At 31.5% G+C, this 13,757-nt stretch overlaps 1 protein-coding gene across 1 annotated transcript in view; it reads left to right on the plus strand.

Annotated features, from left to right (window-relative positions):
* The first annotated feature begins 703 nt into the window (after positions 1-703).
* The window catches only part of LOC135129213 (homeobox protein abdominal-A homolog), a 408,569-nt gene continuing 395,515 nt past the window's right edge, over positions 704-13,757 (plus strand). The window contains exon 1 of the mRNA XM_064056350.1: positions 704-844. The gene's annotated coding sequence lies outside the window, so the exon portion shown is untranslated. The remainder of the gene's footprint in view (positions 845-13,757) is intronic.

The raw sequence follows: 13,757 nt of genomic DNA on the forward strand, positions 1-13,757 counted from the left end.
CATTCAGAATGGAAAATCGTAAAATTTTTACTATTTGTCATCCAATGGGACGGTTTACGACTTTTTCCCGTCTCTGTTGGCAACCTTGCCGCTTTTCTCCCTCTCTCTCTCTATTAGGCGGTCCCTCTCCGGTTGCCATGACTGTATCGACCGGTATCTCCTCGGCGATTGGTCCACAACTCATAATTTTCATCACGTGAACGCTTGTTTCCTTGTTACCATCATGGCTGAAGCCTATGCTCGGCTGAAAGTCACCGAGGATCCCCGACGACGTACGTCCCCTCTCCGTTTTCTTCTAGCGGCTGGTAAACGAGAAAGAAGGAAGATTTCGCGGGGAAAAATATTTAGCGCGAATTGCCGTATTTTAAATATGGACTAGAGTTCAACGATTCGATTGATATCGGTGCAATTTTCTTATAAACACGTTTCGGAACGGTGACCCCCATTAGCCTTTCCAATCAGATTCGTTATAAAATGTTGGTTGGTCCAAAAACCATTAAAGACTTATTATTCAGTCATATAACCGTCTAATGATGTACTTGGATTTATACTACATGTATAAAATGCTCTCGCTCGGTTAAATAGTCCCAACTTTTGTAGCCGGGGTTAAGCTGACGGCACAAATGGTCCATTGCCTCGCCGCTTAGACTGTGACGGTTTAGCGAGTCACCCTGACGGAACCCTCACAGTCTAGCATTCACGTGCAGATTATTCCCCTCTTCAGTGAATTTTTATTATAGTTAGTAGGTACATCCATACTTTAGGGTGTTATTTGTTTTAGTCGGTGCGAGTGCTGGGTACAATTGTGTCTTCGTGGTCATAATTGGATTATTTCTGTAGTTTGGTGAGTAGATAAATAAATATAAATAAGGACAGGACGGTGGAGGAATGAAAGCCGAAAGAGAAAGTGTTTGACTTCGGACGTGCGTAAGGTGGAGTGAATTGGCACACAGCCATTGGCTTCGTCTTTTAATAGCGTTTAGTTCGGAGTTTCTCCACCGAGCTATTGAAGCAGCACTGTGCGTTTATGTACCAATTCTCTCGACTCGGACGCCGTTTGGTCCAATTATCTACCTAAAGGAAAACTGCTTCCGGAATCAATAATTTTCTCTCATATCTTGCTTTATTTTCGTTTGATCAATCCTCCACACAACAACCAATCGATAACCTAACGTCGAATCAAGCCACTAAATGTCAATTGGGACAATTGTGACGTCACGTGACGTCACGGCCTTTAATGGTTAAAAATGCACGAGTAACTGTGACGTGTGTGCTCATTTACATACAGTACTTACCGTAGATTATGTCTTTTGATGGTGAAATATGAGTCGTCGGATGTTTCTCAAGAAATAGTGGGCAATAAAGTTTTTGTTTGAAGTTTTGTTGTTTGGTTAACATTAAATTCGCATTGTCGTTGGTCAGTAACAAGAAACATTTGGTGTGTGTGTGTGTAATAAAGCCATATATCACACACAAGTGGTGTCTGAGTTGACTGACGTGGACTAGACTTTGATGACCTCGTTTAGGTTTTCATATTGAAGGGACCATATGGTGCTAAACAAGTGTTTTTGTTTCTTTGATTCCGTAGCGTAAGCTGAAAGAGAGTAAGGACATACCTACACGTGACTAACATTATAATAAATAGTTTGTTCATCTGTTTAAGGAATAGTTTGAAGTCGAGTTATGCTAATGTGTTCTTGAATTTCGTATTAACCTAGACTATTTTATCTACTCATTTATGTATATTACGGATAGATTCGAACCTTTTATCAGAGATCTGTCGTGTGATACTTTTTTGCTTTGATACTTTGTTGTTAGTTATGGCCGATATATCATGAATATGCACGGAAACAAATAGTTACCTGCATTAGGCAAAGTTGTATAATTATTCATGATCGTGGGTCGATTAGAGAAAATTGCCTCATAATTATTATGAATGCATAATTTTTCCAAATGGCTGTTATCTTTGATTTCATTCATTGTTTGTAATATTAAAGTAGCTCTACTACACATTTATTTATAATTGAGCGTGCATAAAATCAGAAAAATAAAAAATGTATAGTCTAAATAGGCTATTTTCTCATTTAGGTATACATTGAAATAATGTCAGGAATAAATAACTCGGCTTTCTACGAATGTAGAAAGAAGTATATTTAAATCCTGACAACGAAATACATGGTTTATATGTGGATAGACAGCGGATTTTTGTAACATTAAATAAATATATGATGAACTTATTTTTTAACATTAGTCTCTTAGTAAGTTGTTCAGAGTATGTTTTGATTTTGCATTGATAATGAATGATCTGTTGCAAGTATCTTGAAAAAAACCGCATGAAGTTATTATTTCTGAAGGCCTTAAATTGATATTTAAAAATAAATATATGTTACTAAATGATAAGGTGTTACCTTGTTTTTATTTTGAGTAAGTAGGTGCAGACATAATATTTTTTTTTTATTTATTCCACTTCGCTGTTATCAATTAATTTTTGGTTAATTATTAAATTATCATATTAAGTAGATTACGAACTAAATTAGTAAAAGTTAGACATTTATGAAAATATAGCAGTTTTTTACGTCACGTTTAATATTTATTTTTTTATTATTATTTTTTTGAGGCGACATTTCATTTATTTGCAAAATTTCAGTAAAACTATTAGTTATCCTCAGCTCATAAATACTGACAAATTATGCAGGTTCTGACAACAATATTTACTTGCTAAACGGAAGGACAAACTACTGTTTTACTGCGATTAAGATTCATGTTAACAATATAATAACAAGTACCTAGTTAAATTATTACTTACCTCTAACTTTGGTTTCTCATGTAGGTATTGTACAAATGTAAATAATAAACATCTATGTGGTTTCTAAAATTACATAAGTAGGTATGTTAAGTTTTTGATGTATTTTTGTAAATTATCAGTTTATTTATTACTTATTCAATTATTTGTTTAATATGAAAATTTTGCGCAATTACAGAAATTTGGTTTCAATCAATTTTTCTTAAGTAGATAGGTATAACTTGCGTAAACTGCTTTTTGGCGAAACACAATTTGGAAACATTAGGTAGGTATGTTCTAATTAAGTTATCTTAATCTGAAATAATTTATTTAACAGTTTCCATTTACTGTGCAGCTACATGCTTTGTGAAAAAGTAGACTTTAATCATAATTTTGCAGTGTGTTACTACAGAGAATCGTCATATTATATTATCATTTTTTTTATGTTTTCGTTGACCGCATTAGATAAACGAATTTATTCGTATGTGTTTCACACTTTTACGTCGGCGTAGTCATAAATCTTACCGTAGTGTGTGTGAATGTTATTGAGTGATAACTAAAATTAATGTTCTAAATTTCATTTTTTGAAATTTGACTGTACAAGTTTCAGGTAAATAATGATTCACAACTAAGGATATTAATTAGATAACGCAGGTACTCCATTAATTTTCTTATTTCCTCTTATGTTTATTGCTGGCATAGCTCACACTAAATTAATTACAAATTAGCATTATATCTACCTACCGTCTTATGCCTTTTACTTTCATCTAAAATAAAACACCGGGGATCCAGTATATCTAAATTTTAATAAACACGATACACATTTGTTTCTTTTTTTAGCTTTATAGCAAAAGCCTCACTTAACAAATCCTAGTTTCCAACTTCTAGAGCCACAGACCTTGTAATCTCCCATAACAGTTATGAAAATTCCACCAGGCTGAAATATAAAAATAAAGCACATGTTTACTGGTTCAGCATGATGAAAATAACGGAAAACTTTATCTGATGAAATGTGTATAATGGACTGCCAATCTTGTTCTGAAACTGAAATGGGCCAAACTTGCCAACGCCAACATCCAAAAATGAAACTCCTCCACTGCATCGAAATGTGCAAACCGTTCGCCTCGATCGCACATTTGTGTAGGTTCTTCAACAGTGGCGCCTCGTTGGGGATGGAGGGTAGGCAGCGCTTATGCAAATTATCTGTGTATTACAAAGTTGTTTATTTAGTTAACCAAATCCGTGTTGCTCGCATGTACCTGTAAACATTTTTGAGTTTCGGTAAAAGAAAATAAATATTAGGTAGTATTATCAGGTACATCAATTGAAACAGTTTTCACCACTTGCATTAAAAAGATTGCGAATTAAGTGCAAAACTAATCGATGAATGTTGTACAAAAATGGGAGAATAAAATATGTTTTTCGAAAAGCCACAATAATGATTTTACCGGATTTTTGTTGATTGCATAATACTTAATAAGTGTTGAGAAAAAACGGTTTCTAAATTCAGTCAAATTCAAATTTGACAACTACGATATTATTGATAAAAGCTAAATAAAATGATACCCTTATTTGGGAATTTTTTTAGTGGTTAAATAAGCTCAATACCTATAGGTAATAAAATGTTGGTAGGACAAAGGGAACAATTCCATTAAATAACTAGAAAAAAGAATAATTTTAAATGTTCTTGGACTATTGATGTCTGTGACTAATGTTTTTGTTAGTCCTACAATATCCAATTAATTGAAATGTAAAGTTGCAACGACATTTTTAGACGGTTTTAGTTGACCGGGAAAAATTGTTTGAAAGACTTTCGTTACTTTTTTTTTGTATTTAACGATTTTGTTTTAACTTAAAATACCTAGGGTAAATGTGTACAAGAGTGCGCATATGTATAAGAGTACGCACTGATGATTTCTGCTTATTAGTGCCATCTGGGTAAGATGAAGTTATACCATTCACAATCCAATGCTAAACTTGAGATAAAGGTGCAACAGTGACCTGTATATAGTTTATAGTTTGATCGTACTGTCGATTTTATGTTTACGCGTTGTGTGGATGTAATTTTTACCGCTCATAGTTTTAGTTTTTTGTAAGGTACGTACCAGTTCTTTTATTTTACAGTAATAATGTTCATTAGCTGTAACCTTTAAGGTGTCGTTATACACTAGCAGTTTTATACTTTCTATACATCAAAAGCTTTTAACTTTGAAAACATTAGGTTATGTACAAATGTACAAGAGTGCGCAATACTTGCGATACGTAGTCTTATACATATGATACTATAATGAATTATTTAACTCTACTACTTTGTACTGCTTCTCAAGTTGTGTGGTGGTGGTTATGGTGATGTTTATTTTTTAATTTTTACTTCATGAGCGTAAGCGAATGAAGTATTGTAATCGAGTCCGTCGACAGACTCTCTACTTTTACGTTTTCTCGAATTTCAAGACCCCTAGAGTACGAAGAAATATGGATCCCGTTGTATGTGTAGTCTGTAGTCACTTGTCCCTATTTATTTTCCCCTTGGAAATAAGGATTTTTTTCATAAAATGTAATGCGCACTCATAAGCGTTCAAATGCGCACTCTTGTGCAGTGGACTGTCTAAGAGTGCGCATTTACACATCTTGACAAAAATTGAAATTACTCTTAAAATATAGTGGTCTTGGGACGTACAATTAAATATATCTGATCTCTAAACATGTATATGACGAACCCATATCATAAAATTTGTCTATCCAAAAAAATTAAAAAGTTATTGACAGTTTTACACTAAGTGCGTACTCTTGTACACATTTACCCTATTGGTTAAATAACTGTACTTAACTTAATAAATGGATAAAACTTTTTTGGAGTTTAAAACAAAGCAATAAATGTGTGTTAACAAGACATGCAACTAAAAGCTTGAATAAATTGTAACTAAGGAGTATATATTAACCTTAAGGTTAGAAAATGAAGTCAATATTTTGGACATGGATAGTTAACAAATAAGTACCTACGATACTTCTAAGCTATTAAACAATAAGTGTTTATTATGTCTTACCTGTCCGTGTTGGAAAAGTTTAATGTTTTGACACACGATTCTAAAAATGAAGATATTCACTCAGTGTAAGAAATTTTGGTTTTATTCACTTTAGATAACAAAGAAATAATAATCAAAAAATGCTTATTTCTTGGTTTTCTAAAAAAAATAACTTAGGTGTACCTACGCGTGTTAAACCAATGTATGTACCCTCATACGATAGATAGTATAAATTACCTTCTTTGTGCACGGTAGGAAAATATGTTACTTTCCTCTCTTGTTCAGTAAACATCTTTCTATTTTCGTTTAAATTGACGTCATAACATTATGACTTAAGTATACTGGCATTTTTATTATATAACAGTACTATTAATATTGTATATACCTACCTACCTTTTATTTACTTAATTTTTGACAATATGTAAATACCTAAGTAGTTAGAAATTAACTCAAGTGCAAATAAAATAGAAATGTTGGTATTCAAGCTTTATTATTGGCAAAATAATTCTGACAATGAAACAAAAACCTGAAATAATGGTGTTGAATGTTATTAAAATTTAAATTTGTATATACTTCCTGAGCATAAGCTGGCCACTTTCATGTTTTTCCGACATTACATAACCTCTATAATATGAAAAACCGGTCTCTCGTTTCCGTCTGTCCATCGTTGTCCGTCTATACGTTTGTCTGTCTGTGTCGATTTTTATTAGGCAGATAATCTCCGAAAGTACTGGGCGGATTGTTGTCAAATTTTGTATTTATATTAGGTATATCATGTAGATGGTAAAACGCTAAGCAAAATTTGGCTAATCGTCCCCACCAGTAATGGGATAACATCATCTTCAAAATTTAAAATAATAGATTTTTTTAAATTTTATAATATAATATAATCCTGCACTTGCGGTGTATGAATCCGTATTGAGTGTTCACTCTAGACACCCAGATTTTTGGAAAAAAATCAAAATTGTATGACAACATTTTGCAAATTAACTTTGGAAGTGCAAAACCGAATGCTTTGAAACTTTGCAGATGTTTTAAGGTTATTGCAATCATGGTAAATAGTTAATCAACTTTTATTCGTTCATCTAACCCTTTAGAAAAGATTGATAACGCCATCTCAAAATTTTGCCTGATAAATCTTCTCTGAAACATGCAATTGAAATATTATAATTCTACATTTGTGGTTTATTAGTGTTTCAAAGGTTTCAGAATTACATATACTGGGCGACTCAAAAAATTAATGAAAATGTTGATGACGTCATCACATACTTTACCTTTACTTACATTTTACATTAATTAGATATACCTATATCTTTATTTTCATTTATAAATTCGTAAAATCAAATTTTTTGAAAAATCTGCATTTATTGTACTGTACTTCAAGGGCGAGGGAAGTTCTGTTAAAACAACCTGCGAACAGGTTTTTTGTCTGTGCCAGTTCGCTCTACAAATATAGCTTGAAAGGCAAATCAAATAGAACCATTGTGTTTCAAAAAGACTTTTGAAGAAAGTTAATTACGCAACTGAGATTGGAAATCTATTACAAAAAAATTTACAAATTTAACAAATCCAAACGTATATACAAATATTCCTTCTAAAAAATTAATTTGTGGTGTTTCCAGTAAAATGAAAAACAAACACTTCTGTTTAGTGCTAGAATTATAACGTATTTTGACACAGGTGATTTTTAATGAAGTTAATACCTACCACACAAAAAAAGATTTTTTGTGCAATTGTGTGAGTACATAACGTTCATCTAATCGTTCGAATCTTCATAATTTTAAACGTAAGATATAATAGCCGAAATAGAAAAAGTGGTGAGCATGGTTCGTGAAACAGTTGAGGTAACACTTTTTTATAGCTACATTTTTTTTTAGGAAAGACAACTTCTAAAATTTTTATATGTGTAGGTATTTAAAAGAATTTAAAATGTATGAATGTAAGAACAACATTTTTGTATACTAATCCAAATTTACAGTCCAAAAGTTAAAGAGCCTAAGTCCACAGTCCGTAAAATTATAGTTAGATTAGGTACAGACCCTCGATCAAAGATTGGGGGTGGACAAATAATGATGAACAGGAACGGATTGGCTTTATGTTGTAATTTATCTGTTGGAATTTATCTCAGAAATCTGTAATAGAACATTAACTTGTTGGTGCTTATAAGGTGTATATAGTGGACTTTGAGCATCATGAAACCATTTTTTATCTCACTATTTGGCCGAGTATTTTCCTAAATGCAATCAAACTTTAGGTTGTTCGACCATCGTTGGCCTAAATAACAATAACAGGACTACACAAGGAAGTGTCTTCACTATGTGTAACTGTAATGTATTTTAAATATTCCTACCTATTGCTATTCGGTTAATCTAAAAAAATAAATATTACGTATTGGGTATTAGATATTATTTTCAAAATTTGTGTAACACACACTGATCATCAGGTCTAAAACGCATTTTGGACAAATAGGTACCTACAAGTAAAAATTAACTTACCTACAGCCATCAATGCAATCTTCTAAAACAATTAATTATTTTATTTATTTAATTTTAACAATTTAAATTTAATTAATTTTAAGCAATAGTGAATGTAAATAAAAAAATTCTTAATGAGTTTAAGTGAAACGTTTCCAAAATCTTTCAAATGAACGTAAAAATCCTTCATAGTGATAATACTTACAAACGTATCAAGAAAATCAAGAAATCGAGCTTTTATTTGTGTGCAAGTCGAGAATTAAGAATGTGAGAAATATGTCTTTAATTATGGCTTATCTTTTAACTAAGGTAAGTTGAGATGAGTGTCACTAGTCACAGTTTTTTTCCTAAACCTTTATTACACATGTTATCGATATTTTTGTTTATAAACGGTAATAGTAGTAATACAAAAATAAAAATAATATTGTTGCGTACCCAGTGGGAGACGCGATCGGCCGCCACTGTTTTTCCGCGAATTCGGCATCCAGCTGAAGGAATCCATTTGGCAAACGAGGCTATATTTCATTCGGAAGTAGGCCGGTTTTGTTTCGAGGAACAAGCCGAGATTTGGGGCTTTACAGCCCCTATTTGGGGCACGGGGAGCGGTTTGCCGATTCAATTTTTGTTGAGCAATTCGCGTAAAGTGGCGTCGATATTGGGACGAGCAGGGCAATCGTCCCGCTTTGCATATAATACCGAGGATAACATCGCAGACTCACCTATACGGTGCGCTCTTGGCCATTTCGCCGAATGGGAACCCTAAAAGCTCCACGTCTGAAGCAGGCCTTATAGTAAACTGTTGTAAAATGAACATATAAAGCATGCTGACAGACGGTCTGATAGAGGAGTCGTCGTTCATGTGTCACTGCAACTATCTGTCGCGTGAATTGTGGTGATGCTTCCAGTGCACGAGTTCCGAAGAAGTCAGATTGCTTCGGTTTAGTTTTGGGACGAGGGGTTTTCTGATGATGAGAGTCACTTGGAGTTTCGATTGCACAACTTTGATTGGCAGGTAAATTTTTGTAGCGTAGAGGAAGAGAGGGCAAGGCGGAATGTTGATTGAGACGTGCTGGAGTACGCGGAGTACGCAGAGACCGGTTACGATGCATGCTTGATGTTTAGCTAAAACCGGTTCTGCGCGAACGTAATTGCCGAACGAGTTGTAAGCGGAGACGCTACTGACGTTTAATGTTTTCAATAAAAACTACATTAGTGAAATGATGGTCGAAATTATAGCTTGCACATACATGGTGATTAGGAACTACGATACAAAAAAAAAACGGATGCACTGCGGAACGAAATTGATATCCAAAATATTCTTAGCGGTTTAACTGTTATTAACGATATAATGCCTATTCAGGAATCTTGACTGGCAACTAATTCAAAATCGTTTCAAACTTGGCGTTATAGATTTGAATTAATTCACAATACACGAATTAAACAGTAGAGTATCTTATGTTTATGATTCTAAATTTCTTCTAAATTCATTAAGTATAGCATTCTTAAACTAAACATACTTATCTGGTACTTCTTTTTTCAATTGTTATTATGCCAATTATGCAATATTCCACTTCTCGAATTATAAAACATGTACTAAATTTGGTAAAGAATTTAGGTATTCCATTGATATTCAACTACATAAAACTCTTCTTTTTTTACACACTATTTATATTACGAATAAACTTCAACATTTTTGACTGATAGTCCTGTTTAAAAAATGACAATGATGATCTTATGTAATTATTTTTTCATATTTCGAATATACTTTTATTTATTGAGTACCTACAATAAATATTTAACTATCTATAACTATTGTTTTTGTGGGATCAAATATACCAATTTTGACATACATAGGTATGTATTTTGTAAAATAATCATAACATAATTCTGTTGTTGAAATGTTACCAATGGAAGAAAGTGGAATTTCTGAGATTCATCAGTAAAAGTTTCAGTTTAATTAATTAATTTTTTTTTTTGGTATTTGTAAAAAAATATAAATATATAGTACTACTGCAGGAGCAATATCCCGAGTCGGGGTTAATTTTTCATTGAAGTAGGTATTTGAGTACTACTGTTATCAATATTCCAAAATTATAACGCACAGATAATTTAAATTTTTTTAATATTTTGTATGCTTGATTTTATTGATATCACAAGAAAGCGCATAGCTTTGTTTATAATTCATACAATGTTAAAAATTGGTGTTGCGAATTTTTTGTACAAAAAAATTGTTCTAAGTTTATTTCGACAGAATTTCCCTCGTCCTTGAAATACAGGGTAAGTTTGCTAAAAGGATTCACCTCAAATAACTTGTTTATTTATGAACCTGTGTTAAAGGAATTTAGCTTATAAATAAAGAATAAATTATATGTATGTAGCACTTCATTAACATGAAATTGAGAAAAAATACTCTGCAAAGTTCAGTATTTAGCTATTAGGTACTTTTGATAATATGTTTTATTTGCTTTTGTAAAATAATATTTTCTTAAAACATTTCCCGCGCTTTGTTTTCGAAATACGTTTTTGCATTGTAATGAAGCATTTTTTGAGACACGTGAAATGATTTCATGTATGATGCTTCATTTGCGAACAATTCAATTCAACATTTTACCAAATTGTACGTCGACTTGCACTAGCGAAAAACATTAGTCAGAAAATTAATACATTTTTTAAAGAAAATTTGCAATAATTTACAAATATTAAATAGTCAAGTTAATCAATCTTTTATTTTTAACAAAAAAAAACCTCAAAATCTGAAAAATAAAAAAAAATTGAATGGTAAATTTGTAATATATTTTGTTCCGTTGTTTTTTTTGTACCCCTTTAGCTGACTCACCCTGTGCATAAAACATATACAGTACAAGGACATGTATATCAATGTGAGTAGGTGCAGTGTAATACTTTCAAATCACAGTACCTATATTGTATTGCCAACTTTTCGAGAAAATGAAGTAAGCCATTCCTGATTTAATCAATAAAATAAACTGACTCATTCATTAATTTTTTTTGAGTCACCTGTATAAGCAATTTTAAAAAATATAAATAGAATAATACATCACAAGGACAGATTCATCATATACATTTTAGATAAGAGTTATTTGGCAAAATTTTGAGATGACGTTATCAATTTTTAGGGGAGCCGTAAACGGATCAATTTTGATTAACGATTTACCACATTTCCGATAACTTTAAAACGTTTGCAAAATTTCAGAACACTCGGTTTTTCAGTTTCAATTTAAATTGTAAAATGTTTTACCTACAATTTTAAATTTTTTTAGAAAAATCTAGAAGCCTAGGGTAAAAACTCAACACGGACTCATAGACTACAATTGAAAGAGAATGTTATTTTATGAAATTTAAATTTACTACTCCAAAGCTGGTGATAACGTACTGTATTTAAAAAAACTAAGTGATCTATTGCACCTCAAAAACAGGAGTTTTCATGTACCTATAGTTAAAAATAGTGTTACTTTGTTCTGTTTTGGAAGCCTGATAATTTTAATCTCTGACTTATTTCCTGTCTCTAGTAAAATTAATAAGATATCGAGAAGTGCGCGGCTTATTGATTCATCTTCCATTTATATTTTTAATATACATGTTAACACCAACAAAAAACATGCTATGGAAAGTACATGCTAATTTCTGGAGATATATTTTGTAATCACCTAAAAAAAATCTTCGCTCCAGAAAACTAGCAACAGAAAATTGGTTGTATTTTTAAAGGGTGACCTTTTTTGCAAATCGTACCTAATACCAATTTTTTTATCGAAGTTCATAATAGAAACAACATAATCGTCATGAAATTGGGCCTGTTCTTAGTAACATGGCATTATGAATTTTTGGTGATAAATGAGTATCTACAATTCTACATAAATTTCGGTTATTGTAGAATTTGATAAAGACCACTTTAAAATATTTAGATCTCAAATTTTAAAATAAAATCGGTTGGCTAGATTTAGAAATCATGTATCTAAATCATCTGAAGCATACAAACAACAGACAGACTAAAATGAGAAATTCACATTTTTGTGAGACTTAAAATGACAAGAAAACTTTAATTTTTTAATTTTTTTATGATTTCGTAGTTTACACTAAAAAAATATAATTTTCTATGTGTACTTTAATTCTATTTTTGTGAAACCCCATTTGGCACTGATTTGTTTCAGCCTATATATATATTGATTCTTTATTCTTTTTCTTAGTTTTTAGATATTTTTGCCTTACCTACTACTTCTTCCTTTGATTCTCTCTATGTTCTTTTCTATTACTTGTACAACTCCCACCAAAAATACTTACATACATTTACTAACTGTTTTTATTTCTTTCATTTTCACTTCTGTTTACATTTTTCGAAGTTAGTTGTTGTCACATATCATTATCAAGAAAAACAAAAATAATAAGAACTTAAGATATTATGGGATAATTAGTTAGCTTTAATTCTTCCAAGATTGTAGTGTTTAGTACTGTTAAAAGATACTAATACACAACGTTTATGATATAGGAACATCAACAAGATTTTAGAATCTCTAATTTACCTAGTATTTTACACTGTTAAAATTATTATTATTAATTGCTTAACAAATTTCAGTAGTTTGCCGTAATCATTTCTTCATTGTGATTATTATACCTACTTACACAAAACAAAAACAGCTGTTGACATAATAATGAAAAATTTGGAACTTTATAAGGCTCATCTACTTACATTAAAAATAAAAAACAAAACTAAGCATTTCTTTGTTTCAGAAGTGACAAATTTCGTTGAAGTTTTAAACTCGTAGCTGAAAAGTAATAACGGAATGATTAATAATGTTAAATGATGCGAATAAAACTGAGTATATAACCTTATATTTCAGTATTTCTAAGTGGTATGAATAAAACTTTTAAGTTCATACTAACTCTTAGGTATATTTAAACTTATCTTTTAAGTTGTTGCTCATATTTAAAGAAATTGGGTATGAATAAAAATGATAATTCATTTCAGTCTTAAATTTACATTTACAAGTAGACAGCTCTAAGAAAATCTACTTTTACTGTAAGTAGAATGACTGTGTATTAATAATAAAGAAAATTCTGAAGACTAAAACAGAACAAACAATTCAACCGAAATGCAGCCTTGGACTGTACGATAGATAGGTACATATTTTGAAATCTCACATCTTTTAAGTGAAAGACTGAGGCAAAGTTTTATCACGTACGTAAAAAATTCAAGATACTGGTATGGTTTGCAGATCACACTGTCGTCCATCAATTGCCTAAGCTGAAATTCCTCGAAATGTTGAGCAGTAAACATCGTGTTTTGTGTGTAACGTATGATCAGCTTGGACAATTCAGAACCGTAGACATGACAGGTTGCATTCAGTTTTGTGACTCTGATTATCTCTAAGGACTTTAACGTATCACCGTTCTGCATGTTCTGTATGTATATATACTATTGGCTAGATATTATCTACATTTAATAAGTACCTACTCGATTTATGA

Source organism: Zophobas morio, unplaced genomic scaffold (genome assembly GCF_036711695.1).
Source record: "Zophobas morio isolate AGI-343-1 ecotype UQ-CSIRO unplaced genomic scaffold, CSIRO_AGI_Zmor_V1 ptg000014l, whole genome shotgun sequence".
Lineage (NCBI taxonomy): Eukaryota > Metazoa > Arthropoda > Insecta > Coleoptera > Tenebrionidae > Zophobas > Zophobas morio.